Source organism: Mustela lutreola, chromosome 2 (genome assembly GCF_030435805.1).
Source record: "Mustela lutreola isolate mMusLut2 chromosome 2, mMusLut2.pri, whole genome shotgun sequence".
In the NCBI taxonomy this organism is placed as follows: domain Eukaryota; kingdom Metazoa; phylum Chordata; class Mammalia; order Carnivora; family Mustelidae; genus Mustela; species Mustela lutreola.
Window position 1 is genome coordinate 122,037,276 of NC_081291.1, and position 25,485 is coordinate 122,062,760.

The 25,485-nt window shown below is 40.7% G+C and overlaps 1 protein-coding gene across 3 annotated transcripts in view; it reads left to right on the forward strand.

Annotated features, from left to right (window-relative positions):
* The first annotated feature begins 3,863 nt into the window (after positions 1-3,863).
* The window catches only part of GNB4 (G protein subunit beta 4), a 57,211-nt gene continuing 35,589 nt past the window's right edge, over positions 3,864-25,485 (forward strand). Inside the window, exon 1 of one of the 3 annotated variants that reach the window (XM_059163410.1) lies at positions 3,864-4,081. The gene's annotated coding sequence lies outside the window, so the exon portion shown is untranslated. Of the gene's footprint in view, positions 4,082-4,244; positions 4,471-18,410; positions 18,495-25,485 lie in introns of those variants that run through there. The other 2 variants (XM_059163411.1, XM_059163412.1) reach the window with 2 other exon arrangements.

Here is a 25,485-nt window from a genome sequence, read left to right on the forward strand (position 1 = left end):
ATCAGGAGTGTCAGAAGAATACAACAAAGGCAATCTCAAAACATAAGCTATAAAATGGTTTAATATGGAAGTGCATTGTGCATGAGAAAATTGGAAAGTATTTAGACATAACCATTTGGGGGCAAGGATGTCTGAAGTGACACATAAGTTTTTTAAAGAATTGACTGAGGAATCACTTCCTACATCCTTGAGGAAATCTGTTGTAGATTCTATTAGACTATTTCCATTTTATATTTTATTTTATTATTTTTTAAGATTTTATTTATTTATTTGTCAGAGAGAGAGCGAGAGCGAGCATAGGCAGACAGAGTGGAAGGCAGAGTCAGAGGGAGAAGCAGGCTCCCTGCGGAGCAAGGAGCCCGATGTGGGACTCGATCCCAGGCTGCTGGGATCATGACCTGAGCCGAAGGCAGCTGCTTAACCAACTGAGCCACCCAGGCGTCCCTCCATTTTATATTTTAAAACTTATTTTGTGGGGTGTCTGGGTGGCTCAGTCAGTCAAGCATCCAACTATTGATTTCGGCTCAGGTCATGATCTCAGGGGCATGGGATGGAGCCCCACGTTGGACTGCATGCTCAGCAGGGAGTCTGCTTGGGATTCCCTCACTTCCTTCTTCCCTGCCCCCACTCTAAAATAAATAAATAAATCTTTTTTAAAAAAAATCTTATTTTGTTGTTGGAAGAAAAGCTATTACTTTAGTTCTATAAAATGTATTATATATATAAAATTTGGCCTCATCCTGAATACAATAGACTTGGAATACATACAACACATTCAATAGAGCAGTACTGGTGTATGGTACAATTTGATGGTTCTGTTCTTCTTAATGCACTTGTCATTCAGAGCAAAGCAGGCTTAGAAAAAAATATTATGATTTCTAGGGTATCATTTAAAAGCAGAGGTTATAAAGCCAGGGCACTCTGAATTTTAGGGTATATCCCTGAGACCCAGATTCTCAGATACATTCAACACCGGACTGAGAGCAGAACTTCTTTGAATTTGATCGTAGGAGAAAACACCCTGCAGAAGCAACTGCAACCAAATTCCCAGAAAAATAATGATCACTCTCTCCCTTTCTATGACTCTGAGCGGGGCATGGGAGTAGAGTTAGGTACGAAGGTTATTTGAGTAAACCAAAGTGGCCAAGTTCCTTCCTTAATTCATTTGTTCATCAAGTACCTACTGTGTGCAAGGTCTGCTCTTACACACTACTTGGAACACAAGGATGAAACAGGGGTTTTATCTTCAGAAGTTCTTTATCGCAGATCCCATCCTCCTCTTTTAATAGAGTAAGATGTCAGAACAAGAGCCTAATAAGTTAGAAATCTAAGTATCAGCGAGTGGCACCCAAACACAAGAACACTGAGTTCAAGCATTAGAAGCAGGATACACCCCTGCAATTGTCTACACAAATCAGCAGGTTTCAAAATAGTAATCCAACCCTTTCCATCCCTCCCTCCCTCTCTCTCTCTTTTCGTTCTTTCTTTCTTCCCCCCCCCATTTTCTTTTGACATGGATTACATCATCATTTGCAATATTACTAATTGCTGGATCACTTAGATGCATTACTAGGCTCTTAGGAAATTATTTCTGGTAATGAAATTCTTTTCATCAGATCGACTTTCAGATTTGCAATACAGGCTTGTCCTCTAACAAGTAAGTGTTCTTTTCAGAAAAATATGCGGCAGATGTGGCAAAACAGAAATATAATATTCTTGGAAGTGGGCTAGTTTGGATAACAATTAAACTTTCATATTTGGACTTTATTCTTTTTTTTTTTTTTAAAGATTTTATTTATTTATCAGAGAGAGAGAGGGAGCGAGCACAGGCAGACAGAACGGCAGGCAGAGGCAGAGGGAGAAGCAGGCTCCCTGCTGAGCAAGGAGCCCGATGTGGGACTCGATCCCAGGACGCTGGGATCATGACCTGAGCTGAAGGCAGCTGCTTAACCAACTGAGCCACCCAGGCGTCCCTGGACTTTATTCTTCTAGTAATTTGTCTGTAGCAAATTTTCACCAAGGTTGAAGTCATCATTTTGTGCAACTTATTCTTAAATCTTCAAACAAAGATCAGTAAATTCTTGTTATATCTTTTCAGATTTTTGTAGTAAGAAGTTGTTGATTTATATTTCCCTCATTCTTTTCTGGAATAGAATATCTCAATAATTTCAACCAGGTTTTCCCAAATATTAGCAACTTGTTATTCAATGAATAAACTTAACCCGATTACTTCTCAAAGGCCTATAACATCTGTTGAAGTTCCAGGGCACAAGGACAAGACAGAAAATATCTAAAGAAAGTGGGCTCTGAAGTCAATCCAATATAGGTTCCATGTAAGCTCTGCCATTCCCTGTGTGACTTCAGGTAAATTAATCTCACTCAGTCTCAGTTTCCTTATTTATAAAATGGGGATAAAGTGTACATTGTAAAGTTATCATGAGAACTAAGCACAATATAATAAAGCAGAGCGCCTGGTGTATAATCAGAGTTCCTTAAGGAATAATTTCCTTCTGCTTCCTTTTTAAAATGATGGTGCTAAAGCTCGGGATTTAATCATTAAAACAATCAGTGACAGATGCAAACCATTCAAGTTTCAATCAACTTTCCTGACACTTTGGTATGTAGAATATTTGACATTTCTCCTTTCTTCTTCATGGAAGAAGCACCCCCACATCAGGGAAATGAAAAAATTGGGGGAAAAACACCTATAATCTCATCATCCTAGCACTACAACAGTTTCCATTTTTGTCATGGTCTGGCTTTTATACAAAAAGTCCACATGTTCTGCACAGTCGCAAACAGACTGGGCTTCGCATGGCATCATCTCTTTCAATGTACTAATAGATTTATTCCAGGTGATAGTGGGAAGCAGCTGAAGAGCAAGAAATGCAAAGCTGCGGAGGTGTTCAAGTTCTCTCACATCGTTCAAACCTTTCTCCTTCACAGAAACTCCACAAAGAGCTCCTCTGCTGTGTTCGTTACCCAGGGCGGTTTCTTTAAATTGTTTGACGTCAGAGAAGGAATGCTATAGCAACAGTCTGTCAAACTGGAATTAACTCAGAAGAAAGATGGGGGTGGGGAGAGGAAAACTGCTCCCCGGCGGTACTGACTTCAGAGGAAGCAAACTGGGTAGTTGCATTCATTTTCTGACATTTTAAACATTACAAAGAAGAAGAAAGAAAGGAAAAGAAAAGGGAAACAAACAAACAAAACAAAAAACCTCGGTTGAGATGCATACGATGTTTAACTCCTGCAGAGATGAGCGACTCGCCAGGATCATGTGAAAGGCCTGGTTTCACCAGTAACAACTTCCAAGTATTGGTCATTTATTTAGAGGCAGGCTCTGGGCAAACGGCATCTCATTTGATATGTTAGCACGTTTAGGAGGTAGGGATCATCCCTCTTTGGCCTGTGACCAAGCTGAGCCCCTGAGACGTACGCAGGCACCCGACCAGCTGGGATTCCAATGCAGTTTAGTGTGACTCTGGGCTCCAGTTTACTTTCTTAAACGTAGAATTCCAGGCTGTTAAACCTAAACAGAACGGGGTCTTCTACCTCAGCCCCCCATCCTGCCCACGAGCAAACTGAGGGTTCTGCGGTGCCAGGAAGGAAACCGGCCACACCACTTGGACGCTCTGAAGTGTGCTCTTGCGTCCAGGCGCCACAACGACAAGAAAACGAAACTGCCTGGGAATTAATGTTTTTCTTCTTCTTCTAGCAGGAAACGAGACAGAAAATAGGAAGCAGAAGCTGCGCGCGACGCCCGCCGCCGCCTTCGCCCCCTGTCCCCCTGCTCGGGCGACGCGCGCTCCAGGGTGCGCGCGCGCCCGCGCCGCGTCCCCGTCGGGCCCGCGCGCCTCGTGCCTCGCGCCTCGCGCCTCGAGCCACGTCCCCGCCCCGGCCCCGGCGCGCCGCGGAGTTGGCTGCTGGGCGGCGCGGGCCTGGGTGTGGCCGGCGGATCTCGGTGGCGCTCGTCGCGGCGGTGCGCTTCGCTCTGCACGCCGGCTCCGCGCCCGAGGAGCTGCTGAGCTCCCCGCGGACTCAGGCAGCGGCCGGTCGACGCGGACCTGAGTCCCTCCAGGTAGGCGGCGATCGCACGCGCCGCGGCTCGTCGGAGCGCCCCGCGGGGGGGATCCCGGGCTTCCCGCAGGGGGCGTGGGGCGCCTCGGGGCCGACCCGCCAGAACCCCGCCCGGGGGTAGAGTGGGGCTGGTGGGGTCGGCGAGCCGGGTGGCGGAGCCTGCCAGGGAGGGACGGGACGGGCGCGCCTTGGTCGCGCTGCGCTCCCGCACGGGGGTCAGCCGCTCGGCCGCCGCCCCGGGCACTTCCTGGGCGGCTCGGACTGCTCGCTCTGGGAAGCGAGGGGGCGGCCTGTAGTCCCTCGGCCTCCACACCCCCAGGTGGGTCCCTACGCCCCGAGGCCTCCCGGAGGGACTCAGAGCGCGAGCTGGTGGTTGCCCCAAAAATAGCGGTTAGTCGGGACTGCCCAGAAGGGTTATTGGGTGGAGAGCTCTGGGAAAGCTCATAAAAGTTTTCCGCTGAGTGCTAAAAATGAGTCTAGCGGTTTCTTGTTAAATTTGTTTTGGAAATGGTTGTGTCCAGTATTGGGGGTGGGTGGGTGGGTAATGGATTATGAATTCTTGTATATTCTGTACATGATAAAATGTTTTTCCTTTTCTTTCCACATTCTTTCTCTGCTTCAAAACACTGCTTCAAAAATGATTGCCTTCTACTTTGGTATTTATTGCCATACGGTAAGGGAAGACTGAGTTTCCAAAAGTTTAAAAACAGACTTTCATTTGTTTATAGAAACGATGCTTTGTTATTTTGCATCTCTCTCTCGGTCTCTGTCTCTCTTCCCTTTTCTCCCACTCCTTCCCTTTCTCTTCTGGTAGAGGATGTGGATGCATCTTTCTCTTTTGGCCACTGGCAGAATAGCTCGGCGTGTAGATTAGCACCCTGCTGGGAAGTTTTCTTAAGACATTTGAGATTTAATTGTTGATGAGAACGCTCTCTTTTCATTCCTTTTTAGTGTTGCAAACTGAGATTGTGACTCTGGAGTAGAGCTTCTAGAACTTACAGCACACACTGCTTATTTAAGATGAAATAAAAGTCTTTTCTAGTTGTGGAGGAAAAGGACGGTTTGGATACATAAAATTGTATGCTTTGAGTTTCTTTGCCATTATACATTTTAAGACTCGTTCGTGTGGGACTTAGGGTTATTACCGATCTGTGGCTCTGAAAGTTTATTGTGTATTTCAGTATTTGGCTCAAGATCATTTCAAGATTTTCCGTATTGTAGATGAATCTGAAACCGAAATAGAAGCTTTTAAAATACTGTTTTATTGAACGTGGTTAACTGTCTTGTGTATACACATTTGTAAAATTATAAAATTGGTTAATATGGCTTGCAGTACATTCAGGTGCATGTCTGTGAGCCATCAGCGTTGTTTACGAGGCTATTCTTGAGTCATTGGTCTTTGTTAACTTGTAGAATTTCTTCTTTTGTAATTTTCCCCGGCTTTGTTGAGATATAATTGGCACATAACATGGCATAAGTTTAAAGCATACAACCTGATGATTTGATATTTATATACATTGAATAATGATGACCACAGTAAGATTAGTTAACACGCTGATCACCTGTTTGTGCCAGTGGCCGTATTTAGCCACTGTCAAGTATAGAATACAGTGTTGTTAACAGTAGTAACCATGCTGTACCTTATATCCCCAGAGTGTCCTCTCTCGTAACTGGAGGTTTGTGCCATTTGATCAGCATCTCCCTAGAATTGTTTCTTTTAAGCCATTGGTGCTTTAGTATGTCAGCACATATTTTTACACTTTAAAAATAGATTCTGGGACATTTTGAAAATTGAGAATTAGAACAAAGTATCGGACATTTTTTTGCCCTTACCAAGTACTGCCTGAGATGATGTAAGTTCTGGGAGTTTTTCCGGGGGGGGGGGGGGGTTACTAAAGTACACTTTGTTACTAATTCTTTACCTTGCTGACTGGCTTAACCTGTATTTGTTCTAGGAACTAATTATTAGACATTTGTTCTGGGCCGGGGGTGATGCTGTACATTATTCTATTTATATCTTACATGGACTTGGCAAAGTAGGCATTATCCAGTTCTACAGGTGAGGAAACTGTACTCCTGAATTCTTAAATGACTTGCCTGTGGTTCAGTTCACTCAATTTGGGATTCAAGTCCAGACCTCTCTGAACCTGGAGTCCACCTTCTTGCTTCAGTGCCACAGTGATTTCTTGCCAGGACATGAGGAATGACCCTCAGTTACTCGTTAGCACATTTGTAGACTTTCCAAGACATGCCAGAGATGTGGATTTGTTTTTCCAGTGTGATTGTTACCATGTGGCTGTGTTAATTGTACACAGATCCTTGAGTCAGCCATTCTCTCACCTCTCTGTTTCTGGTTCAACGCCTGGCTCAGAGTTCAAGACCTCCCTCTGCCCAGGGCAGATTTTCTCCTGTTGACATTAATGGGTAGTGAAAACTTGATTATCCTTCCAAAATAATGATCCCATTTTAATGTGGGTTTTCTAGAGCTATACATACAACTATTTTGGAAGGTTATGAACAATATGGCAGTCTCTTTTTGAATATGAGAACCCTCTGATATTCCTCAAATTAAACCAGAAGATATTTCTTTTGAAGAATTTATTTACTGACAGAGAGAGAGAGCACGAGCGCATGTCTGCGCACAAGCATGGGGAGCTGTAGGTAGAGGGAGATGGAGAAGCAAATTACCTCCTGAGCAAGGAGCCCAAAGCCATACTCTCTCCCAGGAACCTGACCTGTGTGGAAGGCAGAGGCTTAACCAACTGAGCCACCCAGAAGCTCCTTTGTCTCCCATCTTAAAATTCTTTTCTTGATCTACTGTTTTGCCCTGTGTCTCCGGCTCCACATTGAGAAAGCTTTTTTTTTTTTTTTGAGAAAATGTAATTTTTTTGATAGAATAAAAATAAATGCAGGAGAGGATAACCAGAAACTAGTAAGTTACTTACAGGAGGTGGGTAGGAACTTAGTAGAAGGCATAGTGGAGGGAATGACACTGCTGTGACTATATCTTTTTGTATAGTTTTGGAAACTTGTTTATGTTTTATATGTTCAAAAATAAAATTAACAAGGCTGAAATAAAAAACGTCCAAAATTGAATACAAACAGCAACAAAGGAACCAACTATGTTTCAATGAATAACATGAACTCTCTGAAGAAAAGAAAAATCCAAGTAAGTTTTTAATACAGTACTTTGACTATCTTCCTTAAATCTAAAGGTAGAAAGGATTACAAAAATAAGAAATCTTGACCCCTGTGTGGTAGATATACAGTAACTCTTGAACTATTTTGTATGTGTCATAGAAATAAGCAAATGAGTAAATTCATTGATATTTTTTGAGGTAGAGTTTTTACTGTGGGAAAAGAAATAAAGATGAAATGGAAGAAGGCAGTGAAGCATCTCTGGTGTTTGATTGAATTTAGAGTAACATTTTCTAGCTCTGTCTGATGGAAAGGTCTAGAAGCAATGATACCCTAGTAGCAGTAAGCACAAATAGTGCCCAGGTCTAAATGGCTGACTCCAGGGCTGGGGCAGAAATAGCAGAAGATTAGCCTAGAATACAGGGTAAGGAAGTATTCCCCAAAATGGTGGTGGTACTTCAAAAAGACATAGGAACTAGCTTGAACAGCCAAATCTGGGAAAATTTGAGCCTCAAAATGAATAATGGTAATAATGGGTTATAACCCATTGAATAAAGTAAGAATCCACAAGTTCATAATAAGTAAAGGAAAAGGAGAAAGCATTCTCAAGTAGACTGTCAATAAAAATGTAGAAGGAGTAATAGAATTAGAAAACTGACTGGCGGGGCGCCTGGGTGGCTCAGTGGGTTAAGCCGCTGCCTTCGGCTCGGGTCATGATCTCAGAGTCCTGGGATCGAGTCCCGCATCGGGCTCTCTGCTCAGCAGGGAGCCTGCTTCCCTCTCTCTCTCTCTCTCTCTGTCTGCCTCTCCATCTACTTGTGATTTCTCTGTCAAATAAATAAATAAAATCTTTAAAAAAAAAAAAAAAAGAAAAGAAAACTGACTGGCTTGCAACAATTATGGTCTTGTTGGTTCACACCAGCATTACTAATGGAGAAAACTGGATGGGGAGAAGGGTACTAATACAGTTTCCAGTGGTCTCTCCAGAGATTAATGACCAACGGGGAAAAGGAGTACTTCACAGTGAAGAAATCTGGCAGACACCATCTCAACAAACTGATCAAAGTTAACATCACCAGTAGTGGGATAAATAGGTTCCTCTTGGGGCACCTGGGTGGCTCAGTTGGTTAAGCGTCTGCCTTCAGCTCAGGTCCTGATCCTGAGGTCCTGGGATGGAGCTCCGTGTGTGCTCCTGCCCAGCGGGAAGTCTGCTGCTTCCTCTCTCCCCTGATCAAGCTTGCTCATGCTCTCTCTCTCCCCCTCTCAAATAAATAAATAAAATCTTAAAACACGTTCCTTTTGATGTGCTTAATTGGGGACATCATTACTTTTCTGTGGTTTTTCTAAAATGCATAACCAAAATCTACATAGAAGAAACAATTGAGGGACCTTAACTGAGGGCATTTGGGTGGCTCAGTTGGTTTAGCATCTGCTTTCAGCGCAGGTCATGATCCCAGGGTCCTGGAATGGAGTCCCCTATTGGGCTCCCTGCCCAGGGCCGGTACTCTGCTTCTCCCTTTTCTCTGCCCCTTTCCTCTGCTTGTTTGCGAGCACAAGTGCATGTGCTCATGTATTTTCTCACTCGCTCTCTCATGCATGCTCTCACTCAAATAAATAAAATTTCGAAAAAGTGCTAAAGATTAAATAAAGGAAGTTTAAGAGCTCTGACAAAGTGCAGTGCATAATCCTGGATTGGATCTTGGATCAGAAAATCTAACTGACCTAATAGCATTATCAGGACATTGGCAGAATTTGAGTATGTAATGAATATTAAATAATAGTATTGCATCAATGTTAAGTTTTCTGAATTTGGTCATTGTACTGTGGATGTGTAAGACAACGTCCTTGTTCTTAGAAAGATACACAGTGAATTATTAGAAGTAAATGGTCAGAATATCTTCAATTTACTCTCAAATGGACAAACAATAATTATTAGACTGAAAAGAGAATGATAAAGCAAATGTGGCAAACATTAACAATTAGTGAATAAGTGAAAGGTCTAAGAGTATTTTTCACCATACTGCTTTTTTCTTTTTTTATACTACTTTTTTCAACTATAAGTTTGAAATTTTAAAAAATGAAATGTTATAAGTAAAACCTCAAAAAATAATAAAGCTACTTTGTGTCCGAAAACAACGACAGAAATCTTGGGAAGAGTCCATGTAGGCTTATCTATTCCTCAGCTCCCCACCTCTCCTCTTCTAAACCCACTACAGAGTGATTGATCCTTCCTGTGCTGTAAAAAAACGATTCTTCTCATGGTCACCAGTGACATCAGTCTTGCCACATTAGGTCTCTTGGTCACCTTTAGCACGGATGGTAGAGAACTGCTTCCTGCTGAAACAGTTTTCCCTTGGCTTCTGGGACATGGACTCTTGATTTTCATCCTGCTTCACTGGTGGTAGCTTCTACTCCTCAGAAGATGGTGTTATCCTCCATCCCGTTGCTTAGGCTGACAGTGAAAGTTATTCTGAAGTCTCCTGTTTCACTCATCCTGCATTTGGTCCCTCATTGTCAGCTGTGATGGCTCCTAACTTACTGTCCTTCCGATTTTGGCTGTTTTTTATTGTTTGTACTGCCACTGCCTTTGTGTCAAACCACCATCTTCCTGGGACCGGACTGCAACAGTAGCTCCTCACTGATCTTTCAGCTTCCAGTCTTAGGCAACAGAACCCATTACTGTTAGATAAAATCTGAAGTTTTTACTGTGGTCAGGAGGCCCACATGATTACATGGTTGGTCTTCTGCCCACCCCTGTGTAATCTCTTCTGCTTTGCTCACTACCCTCCAGTCTCACTATCCTCTCTGCTGTTAATTCAGTATCCCAGGTTAGTTTCTGCCCCAGGACCTTTGGATTTACTGTTTATTCTTCCTGGAATGCCCTTCTCCCATTTAAAGCATGGCTCATTCAATCATTTCATTCAGGCATTACATATTAATTTGTTTAAAAATAGCCTGCCTTGTCACTAACTTCTTGCAGGTTTTTTTCTCCCACAGAGTCCTTATCTGTACTTGAAATTGTTTGTTTATGTGCTTTATTATCTGTCTCCTAGACAGATACAGATTAAAGCTCCACGACAACAGGACCTTTTGTTTGTTTTATTTACTGCTGAATCCCTAGAGCCTGGAATGTGACTGGCATGTAGTTGGAACTCAGATATTTGTTGAATGAATGAATAAATGCATGAATTAATATTTGCCACCTTTTCTGCTGTATTTTGTCTAATACTGTTTCCAGTTGGGAAGGCGGTCTCAGAGAATCCTATAACGGTAGTGCTTTTGAACTTCTTGGTTGATACTACTAAAGCTTCTTGGGAAGCTAACAAGTTGGTAATTTTCCCAGCTTCATCTTCCTTTTGTCTGCCCTCTGGTGGAGGTAATACTGATAAGCAGCCAGATGAGTATAGTGGGTCACTAGGAAGAAACAAATTACCCACAAACTGGGTAATTAACTTTTTAAATTACAGAGGTTAAAAAATTGTAATTTTTGGTAAGCCTCTAAATTGACCATATTAATATAGGAATGAATGACAAGAAAAAGGACAATAGTTAAAGAGAGATCTGGTTTAGGATAAAAAAAAAATTAGCTCCAGAGTGTTTTGGATATATAAAATAATTCCTGTTTAAGTATACTACTTTCTCTGAAAGTAGTTTTTTATTTTTTTTTTTTTTATTTTTTTTTTTTAAAGATTTTATTTATTATTTATTTGACAGAGAGAGAAATCACAAGTAGGCGGAGAGTCAGGCAGAGAGAGAGAGAGAGAAGCAGGCTCCCGCTGAGCAAAGAGCCCGATGCGGGGCTCGATCCCAGGACACTGAGATCATGACCTGAGCCGAAGGCAGCGGCTTAATCCACTGAGCCACCCAGGCGCCCCTGAAAGTAGTTTTTTAAAGATTTTATTTATTTATCTGACAGAGAGTGAGCAAGCACAAGCAGGAGGAGGGGCAGAGGGAGAGGGAGAAGCAGACTCCCCACTGAGCAGGGAGCCCAAAATGGGACTTGATCCCAGAACCCTGGGATCATAACCTGAGCTGATGGCAGATGATAAACCGACTGAGCCCCCCAGGCACCCCTCTCTTAAAATATTTTTAATATTTTTCCATTTTTAGCTCACAGACACCTTTTTCTAAACTACTCTTTCGGTTAATCTTTTGATTTTTCCATTACAGAGAGCCTTCTAGAATTGCCCAAAGCTATATTTACTTAATTTGTTTTGCAATAGTAGTCATATTAAATGATTTTAATGTGCATGTACTACTGACTTGATAAAATAATTTAAGTTTCTCTTAATGTCCATCTTTAATATTTAAGGCAGTACACAGCTTAATGTAACCCCTTCTCTAACCCAGTTTTGGCTTTAGCAGGGTTGTTTCCTGTGCTGTTTGATTATTACCAAGAACGCTTTGTATATACCTTGCTGGGTAAGGGCATACTCCCACCAAAATGCTTACTGTACAGTTGGGACCCCAAAAGGGAGCATTTGCTCAGGGGGTGTCATTAATGCTGGCATCTTTGCAAGTTTTTAGAGCTCTGAGGTTCTCATCTTAACAACTATGTAATATTTCAGTGTATGGATGTATCATATCTCCTCTTCTGTTGATTTATGTTTGTAATTTTTTGTTATATAAACAGCTGAAGAGTGATGGTCCTTAAACATTTAATTTTTATTTATTCAAAAATACTATATTTTTAGAAGTCTTACTGTTTCTTCTTCTTCATCTAATTTTTTTAATCATTTATATATATTTATTAACATATAATGTATTATTTGCATCAGGGGTACAAGTCTGTGATTCATCAGTCTTACACAATTCACAGCACTGACCATAGCACATACCCTCCCCAATGTCCATGACAAAGCCACCTCATTCCTCCAACCCCCTCCCCTCCAACAACCCTCAGTTTGTTTCCTGAGATTAAGAGTCTCTTATGGTTTCTCTCCTTCTCTGATTTCATCTTGTTTCCTTTTTCCTTCCCTTCCCCTATTATCTTCTGTCTTGTTTCTCAAATTTCTCGTATCAGTGGGATCATATAGTAATTGTCTTTCTCTAATTGACTTACTTCACTCAGCATAATACCCTCTAACTAGTTCCATCCACGTTGTTGCAAATGATTTCACTTTTTCACATCAAAAAGATTTCACTTTTTGATGGCCGCATAATACTCCGTGTGTGTGCGTGCACACACACTCCCCCCACATCATCTTTATCCATTTCTTGTTCATCATCTAACTTGTAATACATTTTTAAGTATGGAGAAATTGATAGAATCTGTACTGTGGAGGGAGAACACTACTTTGGCATAGACAAAGATGAGGATGGGGGGGGTCCCTGGCTCAAAGGACTATTAGTCCCTGTGCTTGTGCATAGGGATTTTTGGTAGTTTTGTTATGGTAACATGTAGCAATGGCTTGGCTCATTTTTTTCCCCTCTTCAATTTTTCTGGAGTTCCCCATGTACACACTCTTTTATTATTATTATTATTTATTCATTGGACAGACAGAGATCACAAGTAGGCAGAGAGGCAGGCAGAGAGAGGAGGAAGCAGGCTCCCTGCTGAGCAGAGCCCAATGTGGGGATCGATCCCAGGACCCTGGGATCATGACCTGAGCTGAAGGCAGAGGCTTAACCCACTGAGCCACCCAGGTGCCCCCATGTACACACTCTTATCCTGGAATTGTTTAAAGGGTGAAAATTGGGCTTTAGCTATTTGGTAATGTAAAATTAAAAACCCAGTAATATACCTTAAGCTGAATGAGACTGCGTTGTCTAACTGGCTTTCAACATAGATCATACATTGTATTTAGGATAGTTAACAAGGCTTCTAGTGACCAGGTTTTTATAAGGAAATAATTTAAACATTTTTTTAATCTCCTAGACTTCTGTAAATTAAATTATGTACGTAGTAGAAAAATGGACGATAGCTAATTATTTAAGGATTGAAATTCATCAACAAGGGATCCTCATTATGTGTATTACTTATGAAATGAGTCTCTGGGGAAGCTGTTGTGGGAGTAGGACTAAACTTTTTGAAAAATGTGGTTTTAGGGCATCTGGCTGGCTCAGTCCAAAGAACATGAGACTCTCGATCTTGGGGTCATGAGTTTGAGCCCCACGCTGGGTGTAGAGATTACTTAAATAAACATTTAAGAAAAAAAAGAAAAATGTGGTCGTCTTGTCACATGATATAAAAAGCAAAAAAAATTGTTATTTTAAAATTTTTAAAACTTAGATATTTTCATGGTTATATGTTAATGTTTATGAGAACTAAAACTTATCAAGGAATTTCATTATTTTATTAATTAATGTGTGACTAGGGAAGCTTTTGGGGGGAAATTTTTTTTTTTAAGATTGTATTTATTTATTTTGACAGATAGAGATCACAAGTAGGCAGAGAGGCAGGCATAGATAGAGAGAGAGAGGAGGAAGCTGACTTCCCCACTGAGCAGCGAGCCCGGTGTGAGGCTTGATCCCAGGACCCTGAGATCTTTTTTTGTTTTTTTTTTTAAGATTTTATTTACTTGACAGAGAGAGAAATCACAAGTAGGCAGAGAGGCAGGCAGAGAGAGAGAGAGGAGGAAGCAGGCTCCCCGCAGAGCAGAGAGCCCGATGTGGGGCTCAATCCCAGGATTCAGGGATCATGACCCAAGCCGAAGGCAGAGGCTTTAACCCACTGAGCCACCCAGGTGCCCCCTGGGGGAAAATATTTAAAAACACACACAAATATTCCTTTGTGACTTGGGTTATAAAAAAGAAATGTTGCTATGTAAATTTCATCCATGGTTATGCGCTAGTTTTCAGTGAGGAAACATCTTTGTAAAGTTTTTAGAGATAATGGAGACATGTCCTGAAGGGCTAGTGAAGCATCAGGAATAATGTGTGTTTCCTCAGCAGTGCTGAAGAGCAGTCTTGGTGTATGTGAGAGTGAGTGTTGCTAAAACACTATTCAGGCCACCTGGGAGAGAGAAGACCCTTTGGACAGATGGCTTTTGAGAACCTTAGTGGTGGGGAAGGGAGTTGAGGATGGAGTGGAATCACAGATAGCTAGTGTGGGTTATTAGCTGTTAGTTTAAACCCAAGAAAGCAGTTGTGTGATATTTTGGTAAATAAAGTATGATCCTGAAGTGGCATTGGTGGAAAAGTGTTCATCTCAGACTGATACCACACGGATGCATTTGCTTTTTAATTAGTAAAACCTCCGAAGTTTTACCTTCTACCTAGGTATTAATGGCTTTATGTTAGAAAGAATGAGATCTGTAGTGGGAGAAAGACGCTAAGTGATGTACTCTTATTTCTACTTAACTATTGGTAACTTTAAGATAATTTTACTTCTTAAAATAAAGATTTTTAACTTTTTTTTAAAGCTGTGAACACATGAAGTTGCAGCTACCTTTCCATGAATATGTGATTGGCAAGTCACATTTTGTGCCATGTAGCCAAATTAACAAATAAGCTAGATCGTGATGCCTTATAAACATTATAAACCTAGAAACATTGGATGGGCACTTAACAAACACTTGTTGGGATGAAATTCTTATAGCCACTGTTGTCATATTTTCATCTTTTAGTGGTGGGATTCATTTAAACATTTTTTAGATATAATCAAGAATAATGTGTAACAAATTCTGGTTAATTTAAGGGATTGATTTTGGTTAAAAAAAAAATACACACACAACACAAATTATGTGACTTTAAAGTGATCTAAGACTGTGTGATTTAGTGATACAGAGATGAACCATACTTGGTCCCATAAAAAAAAAAAATCCAAGAGATAGGGGCACCTGGGTGGCTCAGTGGGTTAAGCCTCTGCCTTCGGCTCAGGTCATGCATGATCTCAGGGTCCTGGGATCGAGTCCCGCATTGGGCTCTCTGCTCAGCAGGGGGCCTGCTTTTCCCTCTCTGTCTGCCTCTCTGCCTACTTGTGATCTCTCTGTCTCTGTGTCAAATAAATAAATAAAATATATTTTTAAAAAATCCAAGAGGGGAGTTAGAGAGGAGAAGGGAGTTGGGGGAAGTTGGAAGAGGAGGTGAACCATGAGAGACTATGGACTCTAAAAAACAATCTGAGGGGTTTGAATTGACGGGTGGGTGGGAGGTTGGGGTACCAGGTGGTGGGTATTAGAGAGGGCACGGATTGCATGGAGCACTGGGTGTGGTGAAAAAATAATGAATACTGTTATGCAGAAAATAAATTAAAAAAAAAAAATCCAAAAGGCAGTAATACTTGAGTGAAGTCATCTGAGAAAAGACAGTCTGAGAAAGTTAGGATTTGTAATTTATATAATCGTAATTTATTTCCTAATGTCTGAGTCACAAAGTCTTAGAAATACTAAAATTGAGGCCTCTCAACTTAGAGAAGGTAGTTGTAGGACTAAGTAAAAGGAAAAGAGGTAGTGCAGCTAAAAATATAAGCATTCTAGAAACAGTTTCAGTTTAAGGGAGATCCTTAGTATGGTAAGTGCAGTCATATTCTCATGAAACATTCGGTTTTGGTTACATAGTATTTTAAAATATGTGCTCTGTTGCAGCCCTTCTGTACCGATATCAGTCAGTAATTAATATCAGTCAGTAATTACTTTTCGGAAGAAGATAAACTTTTTTGATTGGGGTGGGTCGTTGTGAGTGCCTAGTGCAGGGTAGGAGTTAAAGACATGTTTGTAGTGGAGGCAATTTGGATTTGACAGGTCAGGATAGTGTTCATTTCTTATATATGTTAAGACTGTTGCTAAAAATAATAGGAATAATGCAGAAAGAAAAATCCTTTTGAAAGCTTTCCCAAATGTTCACTAGAAAAAAGCTAAACCTCTTCACTTTAAAGCTTCCATTTTCTCTCCAGTTCTGTAGGGAGAATACACTAAAAGAATGGAAACACATGCATGCATTCTACATTTAGAAGAGGCACTCTGCATCTGGTTTTTATATAGTACCTGATATTATTATAATCTTAGGTTTTGTTACTACCTTTGTCTCAAAGAGTTCTTCCCTTTTCCTTGATTTAAAGGATAATTTTATAACTTGTAATTTAAAAATTAAACCTAAAGAATTTATAATGAAACACTCAGCTTTTTATAAATGGCATAGTTTAAAAACTACAGTCGTCACACATTTTATTTATAACACACAAATGTAAAAATGTGTAGGAGTGAAACAACAAAATCCGTTTACTTTAAATTCCATGAATACCTTCCTTTTTTTTTTTTTTTTTTTTACTTTAATGCATGACATTTTATTGGGCCGTGGAATTTACTACCTGAGTTTAGATTTCTGCCACGATGACAAGTCCTGTTCAAAGAGAGAGCCCCTAATTCTTACCCAGAGGGTTCACCCCCAGTGGATCTGTTTATGATAGTCTGGATAAAGAGCTTGTTTTCTTGTTGGTTGATTTCTGTGTGGACTGATTATGTTGTGACTTGTTAAGAAAACTAAATCACAAAGTTCTTTTTTAAAGAAAAAAATTTAGTAAGAGCTACTTTTGGCAGATGAGAATCTAAGTCCCTTTTTTAGTTAATTCCGGAGATACATGAAGGAGTATTGGCAGGTGTTTTCTCACATGCTTTGCTACTTTAACAAAGATCAGTGCATTTAAGTCTTAAATTAAAAACTTTTTTTCAAGCATCTCTCTTTTCTGGTGTCCTAGGTATTTCCTGATAGAAGATGTCCTTTCAACTCTTGAATTTATTTCATTCTTAGTTTCTTAAAGAGTAATAGCATGACCAAATACAGATTTAAAGAAGGTAGTGGCTGCCAAAAAATTCAAGTTTTTGCCAGATGGATTGTTTCCCTTGAGGAAGGGGAAGATAACACCTGAAATACGTCAAGAAATTGTTAATGATTTCTTTGTAAAAACAGATATCTTTAAGTTGTGAGTGTTTGAGAAATAGGAAATTTATATGGGGAGTGTCTGTTTTTTCTCTTACCATTCTGAAGGCATTCCTCAGAAAAAAAATTCAAAAAATTTTAACAGTTCAGATATGGGAAATAATCCTGTCCTATTAACAACAACAACAAAAAAAAACCTGATAAGAATGGGAATTTTTTTTCTATAATTGTGTATTCCAACTACTATGTTTATTTTTTAAAGTATTTAGATGTTTTGTTTGAGCAGGAAGATAATATAAATGCCATTTAGGTTTTTTTAGGAAACTTTTTTTTAAGATTTTATTTATTTGAGAGTGTGAGAGAGAGCACAAGCAGCAGGGAGGCGCAGAGGGAAAGGGAGAAGTCGACTCCCCGCGGAGCAGAGTGAGTCTGATGGGGGACTCTGAGATCCGGACCTGAGCCGGATGCAGACGTTTAACCAGCTGAGCCCCCTAGGAGCCCCTTAATGAATACATTCTTTAACCTTCTCTCAGTCAAAGGGTTTTAGATTTGTTTCCTATAGAACCTAGTTCAGACCTGTGTTTCTCAGACGGTAGGAGGCAGCAGAATCCGGGGGGGGGGGGGGGGGGGGCTTGGCTGGGAAAGGCCTAAAATGTGCTTTTCTAGCAAGTTTCTCAGTGGTACTGCTGCTGCTGGTTCCCACACTTTGGGAACCACGGATCAGGTTATTTAGTGGAATCGTGGTTAGCAACCGTGCTGCTGCTTCCCTTACACACCTGAGGAACAGGGAGGGCTTCAATCTCAGAGTCAAGGCATTGGAGTTGGGGGTTGGCCGCATGCTGGGCTGGGCCCAGTACTGCTGTCCTCCCAGGTAGGTGGAGTTTGAGAAAGGCCTTTACATAATTGCATGTTTTCTCTCCTACCCTCTTTCCCCTTTTGACTCTCTTTTCTCTCCTTACCACTCATTAGGGAGTCCTGGTCTGTATAATAGGGGATAGGGATAGAGTCCTCTCCTTGCCAACAGAAGTCTCCAGAGTTCTCAGGGAGGGATCTTCTGCACCTCTCAAGGAGTTACGGAGAGAACAGAGGGGTTACATGGCCGCACAACTGGGAGGCTGGGGCTGTGAAAATTGTAATAATTGGTAATAATTGTATTTTCTTTTTTGTTTAAAGTATTTTGTATTACATCTATTGATCCAGATACTGATAATGATCTGATCAGTGCTTCTGGTTATATAATGTCTTTGATACTTCCCTTGCTGGGCCAAATTAGCCCTCACTTAAAGTTCCAAGGACATTTTGTGAATGTGCATCTCTGATTTCCCAAACAGTCCCATAGGGTATCTCCACGCTACTGATGTCAGCAAATTGAGACTCAGAGCAGGCGAGCAGTCCTGGGATCACACAGTAAGGACGCTGCGAGTGAGTCAGCAAGCTGTTAGGTTATATGAACTCAGGTATGTGTGGTAAGCTCCATAACCTGTGGTTTCGTCATCTGTGGGATGGGGAAGACACTAGCCCCTACCTTCTGAGGTTGATTTGAAGCCATTAAATGAGTTACTGTGGAGAATTTCGAATAGTGCATGGCACAAAAGTGCGCAATGAATGCTATTTCTTGGTTGGCTGACTCCTACTAATGCCTCAGTTCTGGGCTTATCCTGACTTTGTGCCATGTGATCTTCCTCTTAGGCATTACAGGTCAATAATCTCTTTTCCAGAAATTGGAGATCCAAAATGCTATGCAAATGGCAGGTTTTTTTCATACATCACTTAGTGGCAAAACCTTATACGATTTGGACGCATTTTGTACGGCAACCAGGCCTGATCTAACTTGAAACCTGCTAGTCTGTTTTTCCCCACCTACTTGTGAATGTGCTTATGTTTTGTTACAGAAATACTCCTTAATTATATGGGCTACTGCCCCAGGGTCCATACCTTTTTAAAATCTGAACACTGCCCAGATCCAAGCCACACCTGGTGTTAGGGCTGTGTATAATGAGATTATGGACCTATGGGAGTGTGCCCCTCAATGTCTGTTTTCCTACTTGAGTGTGAATTCCTGGGGAACTGGAGCTGTCCTATTCATACGTAGCCTCAGGTCTTTGTGCATGATAGACATTCATTAAATGTCCCTTGAAAGAAGGAACCGTGCCACAGCATAGCGGTTAGGTGAAGGGAAACCGACTGAAGAGCGTGAGCACCTTATTTGTTTCCTAGAACACAGACAACACAGACGGCCGGCAGTTCACAAGAGGTGGAATTTTTTACTTTGGGTGCCTGTAAGTGTTCAGTGGGATGAGAAAGTAAAAAAACCTGAATGCCTGTGCTACAGTTTCAGCAGCTCTAACTTGTATTCTTCTGGCTTATCCATTCACCCCCTGCAGTCCTAGGTTTTTAGTTGACTTCTGTGAAAGCCACATGGGAATATCTGTACATGCAATGCTTGGGGTGGATAGACAAGTTGGCTTTTAAATTCCATGCTAAGAGGGGTGTCTGGGTGGCTCAGTGGGTTAAGCGCCTGCCTTCAGCTCAGGTCATGATCTCAGGGTCCTGGGATCGAGCCCCACATCAGGCTCTCTGATCAGTGGGAAGCCTGCTGCCCCCTCTCTCTCTGCCTGCCTCTCTGCCTGCTTGTGATCCCTCTCTCTGTCAAATAAATAAAATCTTAAAAAAAAACAAAATGAAGCAAAAGTAAATTCCATGCTAAGAATGATTGTAAAAGCTTTAAATACCTAATTCATTATGGGTTTGCAGTTAGGTGTTTTTTTTTTTTTTTTTTTTAAATTTTACAAAGTATAGGAATTAACAGATTGCCAAGAGAAACGTAGAACATTAGAGATTATAAAAACAAATTTGAATTTTTCTGATGAATAGACTTACTAAGCAAAAGTAGTTTTATGCCTAAATTTACAACCTAAAATATTCTTTCATGCTTTGTGAGCTTTCATGATCAGGATGAAAATTATTAATAGCTAAGAAATAATTCATATTCCTTATTGCATATAGATGAAAATGGCTCTGTTCACTCACACAGCAGTATAATTGTATAGACTACATAATGCCTTGCTTTGGTAAAGATTCTGTGGACGTTTTAAGAAGTGGAGAGGGAAGGCTGAATTACGCAAACAGTGGCTCATTGGTTTTTTTTTTATATGTGTAACTGGCACAGCTGAACTTTTAAAAAGATAACTGATATGCTGCTTTCTTCTCAACTTACAATGCTTTCATTATATGATAGAGTAATTTCAGTTGTGTTAAATGAATCATTTATTCATGTTGAAAAAGAACTTAGTCAAGAAGTTATGGTAACTGAAAGACACTGTGCTTATATTAAAATAATTTCTGTTAAGTTATTAGTTTAAAATTGCTTTTGTCTATCATTTCAGTACTACTTCAGAGATTGTGATGAACCGCTTCAATATGACCTAGATTAAAAATCACCATTGGTGAAATTTCTTGACAATTACACTGAATCCTTCTGATGTTTTTTGTGTTTTGTTCTTGGTTGTGTTTTTATGTATAATTTCAAAAAATCTTTTAAGACTTTATTTTTAAGTAATCTCTACATACTCCCAACGTGGGACTTGAACTCCTGATCCTAAGATCAAGAGTCCCATGGTCCACCAACTGAGCCAGCCAGGTACCCCTGTAGTTGTGGGTTTTTTGTTTTTGTTTTTTGTAAAGGAATGTAGAGATGGCTCATCTGTATCTCGTATTCCTTTATCTTTCCCTCCTCCTAGGAGGAAAGTTTCTTGGCTAGCTGGCTGAAGATAGATTCTGGGAAATATAAGTATTTAAGTGAATGGGGTGGGGACAGACAGCAAAAAAAACCCCCAGAGAAACAATAGTGAGATACAAGGGGAATCTAGGAAGTTGGGGTCATGAAAGCCATAGTAGTAAAGGGAATGAGGAGGGGTAATATCATTAGTCAGATTTAGCAGAGAAGTTTGATGAGCTGCCCTTTGAAAACATCAGTGTGGCAGGGTGAAGACAGCCGCGTTCCAGACTCTCACACATGTTGGATTCAGTCCCCACCATGCCTCTAATTTTAGGCAAGTTATTTCACCTGTCTGAACCTCCATTTCCTTTTATTTTTACCTCATTCCACTTATTTTATGGTTCCCAGTGGACTTAAGGTGTGGTAAGAGTTAAATGGAGGCATATTAAATATTTACGTTTTTGTTTTGTTTTGTTTTGTTTTGTTTTGTTTTTTAGCAAAAATCTATTTGGATTGGGCATACGTAGGGGCAAGATTCTTAGAGAAAGAAGCAAAGCTAGGAAATTATTTGATTAGCTATAGCTATGTGGTTGCCTTATTTGGAAAGCCTAGTTGCCTGTGATTGGTTGTCCTTGGGTTTTACAAGTTTAGGTTTGGGTTTGCTTATGTAGTTTGTTAAGGTATTAGAACCGCCTCAGTCTAAGGGTCTCCTTGTTCAATTTATTATTTTTTTTAAGATTTTATTTATTTATTTGAAAGAGAGAGAGCACAAGAAGGGGAGGGTCAGAGGGAGAAACAGACTCCCCACGGAGCAGAGAGCCTGATGCTGGCTCCATCCCAGGACTCCAGGATCATGACCTGAGCTGAAGGCAGTCGCCCAACCAACTGAGCCACCCAGGCGCTCCTCCTTGTTCAATTTAGTGCAAGAGTTAAATTAACTTATTTATTGTGGATCCACTGTGACTCACTTCTATATATTTGCTTGCTCATTGGTAACATAAACACCCATAAAGCAAACCCAGCTCACGATTCAAAAGTTAACCATTACTTGCAGCTATTGTACTTGTGTGCTTCTTCCTTGTACTGTTTATCATTCCCTTTAAGAATATTTTGTTACATCGGTGTGCATTCTTAGTTGTTTTTGAGCTTTATAAAAAGAATTATGCTGGTATGTGTCTTCTGGAACTTGTTCCACTCCCTACCCCCCCCCCCGCCCCCACGCTCAAATACTACTTTTCAGATTACTCTAGATTGTCTGTACTTGTAGTTCATTTGTTTTCTTGTGATATAATAATTCATTGTGAAAGAAAACACTACAATTATCCATTCTCCTGTTGGTGGGCATTGGGGTTTTAAATTTCTTGCTCTTACGAGTAGTATTATATGAATCCAACTCTCTTTCTTTTTTCTTAAAAGATTTTATCTTTTTTTGGCAGAAAGAGAGATCACAAGTAGGCAAAGAGGCAGGCAGAGAGAGATGGGGAAGCAGGCTCCCCGCCAAGCAGAGAGCCTGATGCGGGGCTCGATTCCAGGACCCTGAGATCACGACCCCAGGCGAAGGCAGAGGCTTAACCCACTGAGTCACCTAGGTGGCCCTGAATCCAACTCTTGACACATGAGCACATGTACTTGAGTTTCCTTTAGGGCTTATGTACCCAGAAATGGAATTGAATCTTATTTTTTCTAATAAACTAATAAACTTTATATTTTCTAATAAACTTTTTAAACAGTTTTATTTTATTTAAACAGTTTTATTTATTTTTCTAATAAACTTTTTTTTTTTAAGATTTTATTTATTTATTTGACAGAGATCACAAGTAGGCAGAGAGGCAGGCAGAAAGAGAGGAGGAAGCAGGCTCCCTGCTGAGCAGAGAGTCCGATGCGGGACTCGGATCCCAGGATCCTGGAATCATGACCTGAGCCTAAGGCAGAGGCTTTAACCCACTGAGCCCCCAGGTGTCCCTCTAATAAACTTTTTAAACAGTAATCTGTATACCCCATGTGGAGCTTGAACTCATGACTCCAAGATCAGGAGTGGCTGGTATGTCCTACTGAGCCAGCTGGGGGCCCCCAGAAATGGAATTGTCATATTGAAAGATAGAGGTATCCTCACCTTTGTTAGATAGTGGCCAAGTTATTTTCCAATAGATTTCCTACCAGAGTGAGTTACCTTTTCCCCCAACCTTGCCAATTCTTCTTTTTCTTTTTCTTTTTTCTTTTTAATTTAAGTAATCTCTGTTAGGTGTATGACCAGTGTAGATGAAAACCTTAATTTTTGCCTAGCATCACTTCTTTTTTTTGGTCATTAATTCAGGTGAAGTCTGATGATCAGTGAGAGAGTATGTTTTGGTTTACTCCCTTCATAGGTTGGGTTCTTGAGTATCTTCAACTTTAAGGAAGATTTGGAGTTCATTTATGAGGCAGTTCACCTGGCTGTACCCAGTGGTAAATTTCTGTAGTGGTGGTTGACTATTTATCTTTCTGGTTTTCTTTGTCCTGCCATTACTTTCCATGTTTCTCCCCTACATTCACAAAGTATTATGAACTATTTTGCCATTTTCTTGGTTTTTGTTCTTATTAACTATGGATGTAAAGGATCTAACTACAGGAGGACAAGTAGCTGGAGGACTTTGTTGCTTGCAGTAAAATATGTGCCCCTGGAGGGGCACCTAACAGAAAACAGAGTAGGACTTCTGGGGACTCAGACATAGTGAAAAGCCCCAAAGCTGAAGGCAAAGAGGCATCAATTATTTTACCCCTCCTTTCTTTTTTAGAGCTTCTGACATATGGGAACCAAATCAACCTCAAGGCTTACTAAATAGCCCAATGGTCTGCTGCACACACACCCCAACCCAACTGTTGACAATCATTCTTAACAATATTCTCTCTATATCCCACTATAAAAACTGAGATAAGAGAAGGTCAGCCAGAAGGGCTACCTAGCACCTTCAGGTAGTCTGAATTGGAGCATGCTTTAGTTGACCGTTTGAGGCAGCGACTTACTAAACTGTACCTTATGCCATAATATCATCCTCAGGAATCCAGAGCTTTCATAGCCCTGATACGTCCACAGACCAGGTCAGTACAGGGGCTGGCCACTTCATTAGATCCTCCTTTAGACCTTCAAAACATAACTTACTAGGATTTATTTTACTTGGTTTCACCTAGGGGTATCTTTGTGGCTTCATTTTACCCTAGTCAGCTCTAGGCTTGTATGGAAGTCATTTATAATTTAGTTTGTGCTCGATGTGATCCTTATTGGTATTCTCAGCAATTGTCAGGTGGGAAGAAAAGAGCAACAGAAAGTGTGTCATCAAAATATTCTTTCTCCTTAGTGACAGAACCAATCAATTTTCCTTAAAGAGTGAAAAACAAGTTCCTCCTTTTAGCAGTAGGTCATGGAAGGTAGGGGAAGGCAGCTTTAACATTTCTTTTGAGGCATCTGGAGAAAGTTTGCAGTTCTCTCTGTCACGGAGGAAAAGTGATTTTCTCTTTACTTTTCTGAGTTCTTGGCTGAGACACCCTGCAATAAAAGATAAATGAGAAAAACAAGTTTTTGAACATGTTTGTATCCCTCACATATACATCAGAGATTTCCAGGGAGAAAAATGTGTAACTCCCTAAGGTAGCCAAGGCACCAGCTGACAGACAGTCTCTTCAGCTAGAGGAAGAAGAACTGGCGCCTTTGGGAGTGCTGGTGGGGTAGGGAAGGGGACAGTCCTGGGAGGTTATCAGGCAAGGCAAGGGTAAACAAAGGTAAGGTGTGTTGGTGCAGATTTAAATCCTGCACTCTATATTGGTTCAGACTCTCTGGTTTAGAGTCCTTTCCTTCCTAGAACAGAAAGCAAGACACTCTGACAAGTAGAGATTTTCTTTATAAATTTAAATTTCCATTTCAGAGGATAAGGTCTCTTGTTTTTAGTCTCTCCTGTGTCTGCTGTTTCTCTGAATAATTCTGTGTCACATCCTTAAACCATCATTGGGATGGCATATTCGCTACCTTTCATTTGGTACAAGCATCTCAAGGGCTCTGATTTTGCCACTAGAAACCTTTCTCAGACCCATGCCTTCTGACCACTCCCCCATTTCCATGATGCCTGCTTTAATTTAGCTGACGGCAGCTGGACAGGAGTGAATGAAGCTTGAGAATTCAGAAGTCCCTGTGAAGAAATGGGGTCATGTATAGACAGCTCTGTTTGAGAGTTCATAATGAAGGGTAGAAAAAGGACGGCCCCGTGATAGTGAACTGTAGAGTCAAGGCATTTTTTCTCTCTCTCTTTTTTAAAGGTAGAGACTTGGGCATGTTTAACCCTGATACAAAGTATCCACTTAAAAGTGAAAGGTTACCCACAGGTGGTGGTTTGCTAGATGAAACTGAGGACTTAAAATAGCCTGAATTGTTAACACTTGAATACCCTCACCAATCTTAGCTTTACAAGGAGCGAATGAACAAAGATTAAGTGTGCTCTGTTTTATGATACCACTAAGTCTGCATGTTACCTAGAACTATTCCTGTCAAACACATTGTACTTGAATATCCTTTAACCTGTGGATCTAACTTAAAGTTTTTGGCAGTATAGAGGATAAACAAGTTAAATGACCATAAGGAAGTAAGCAGAATGCAGGACATTGAAAAGGACAAGTCGCTCATTCTGTCCAGTAAGTCAGTATTTTAGGGGGAACTATAGCAGGCAATGGATACTTCTAGATGGAGAGATGTAGCAGACATA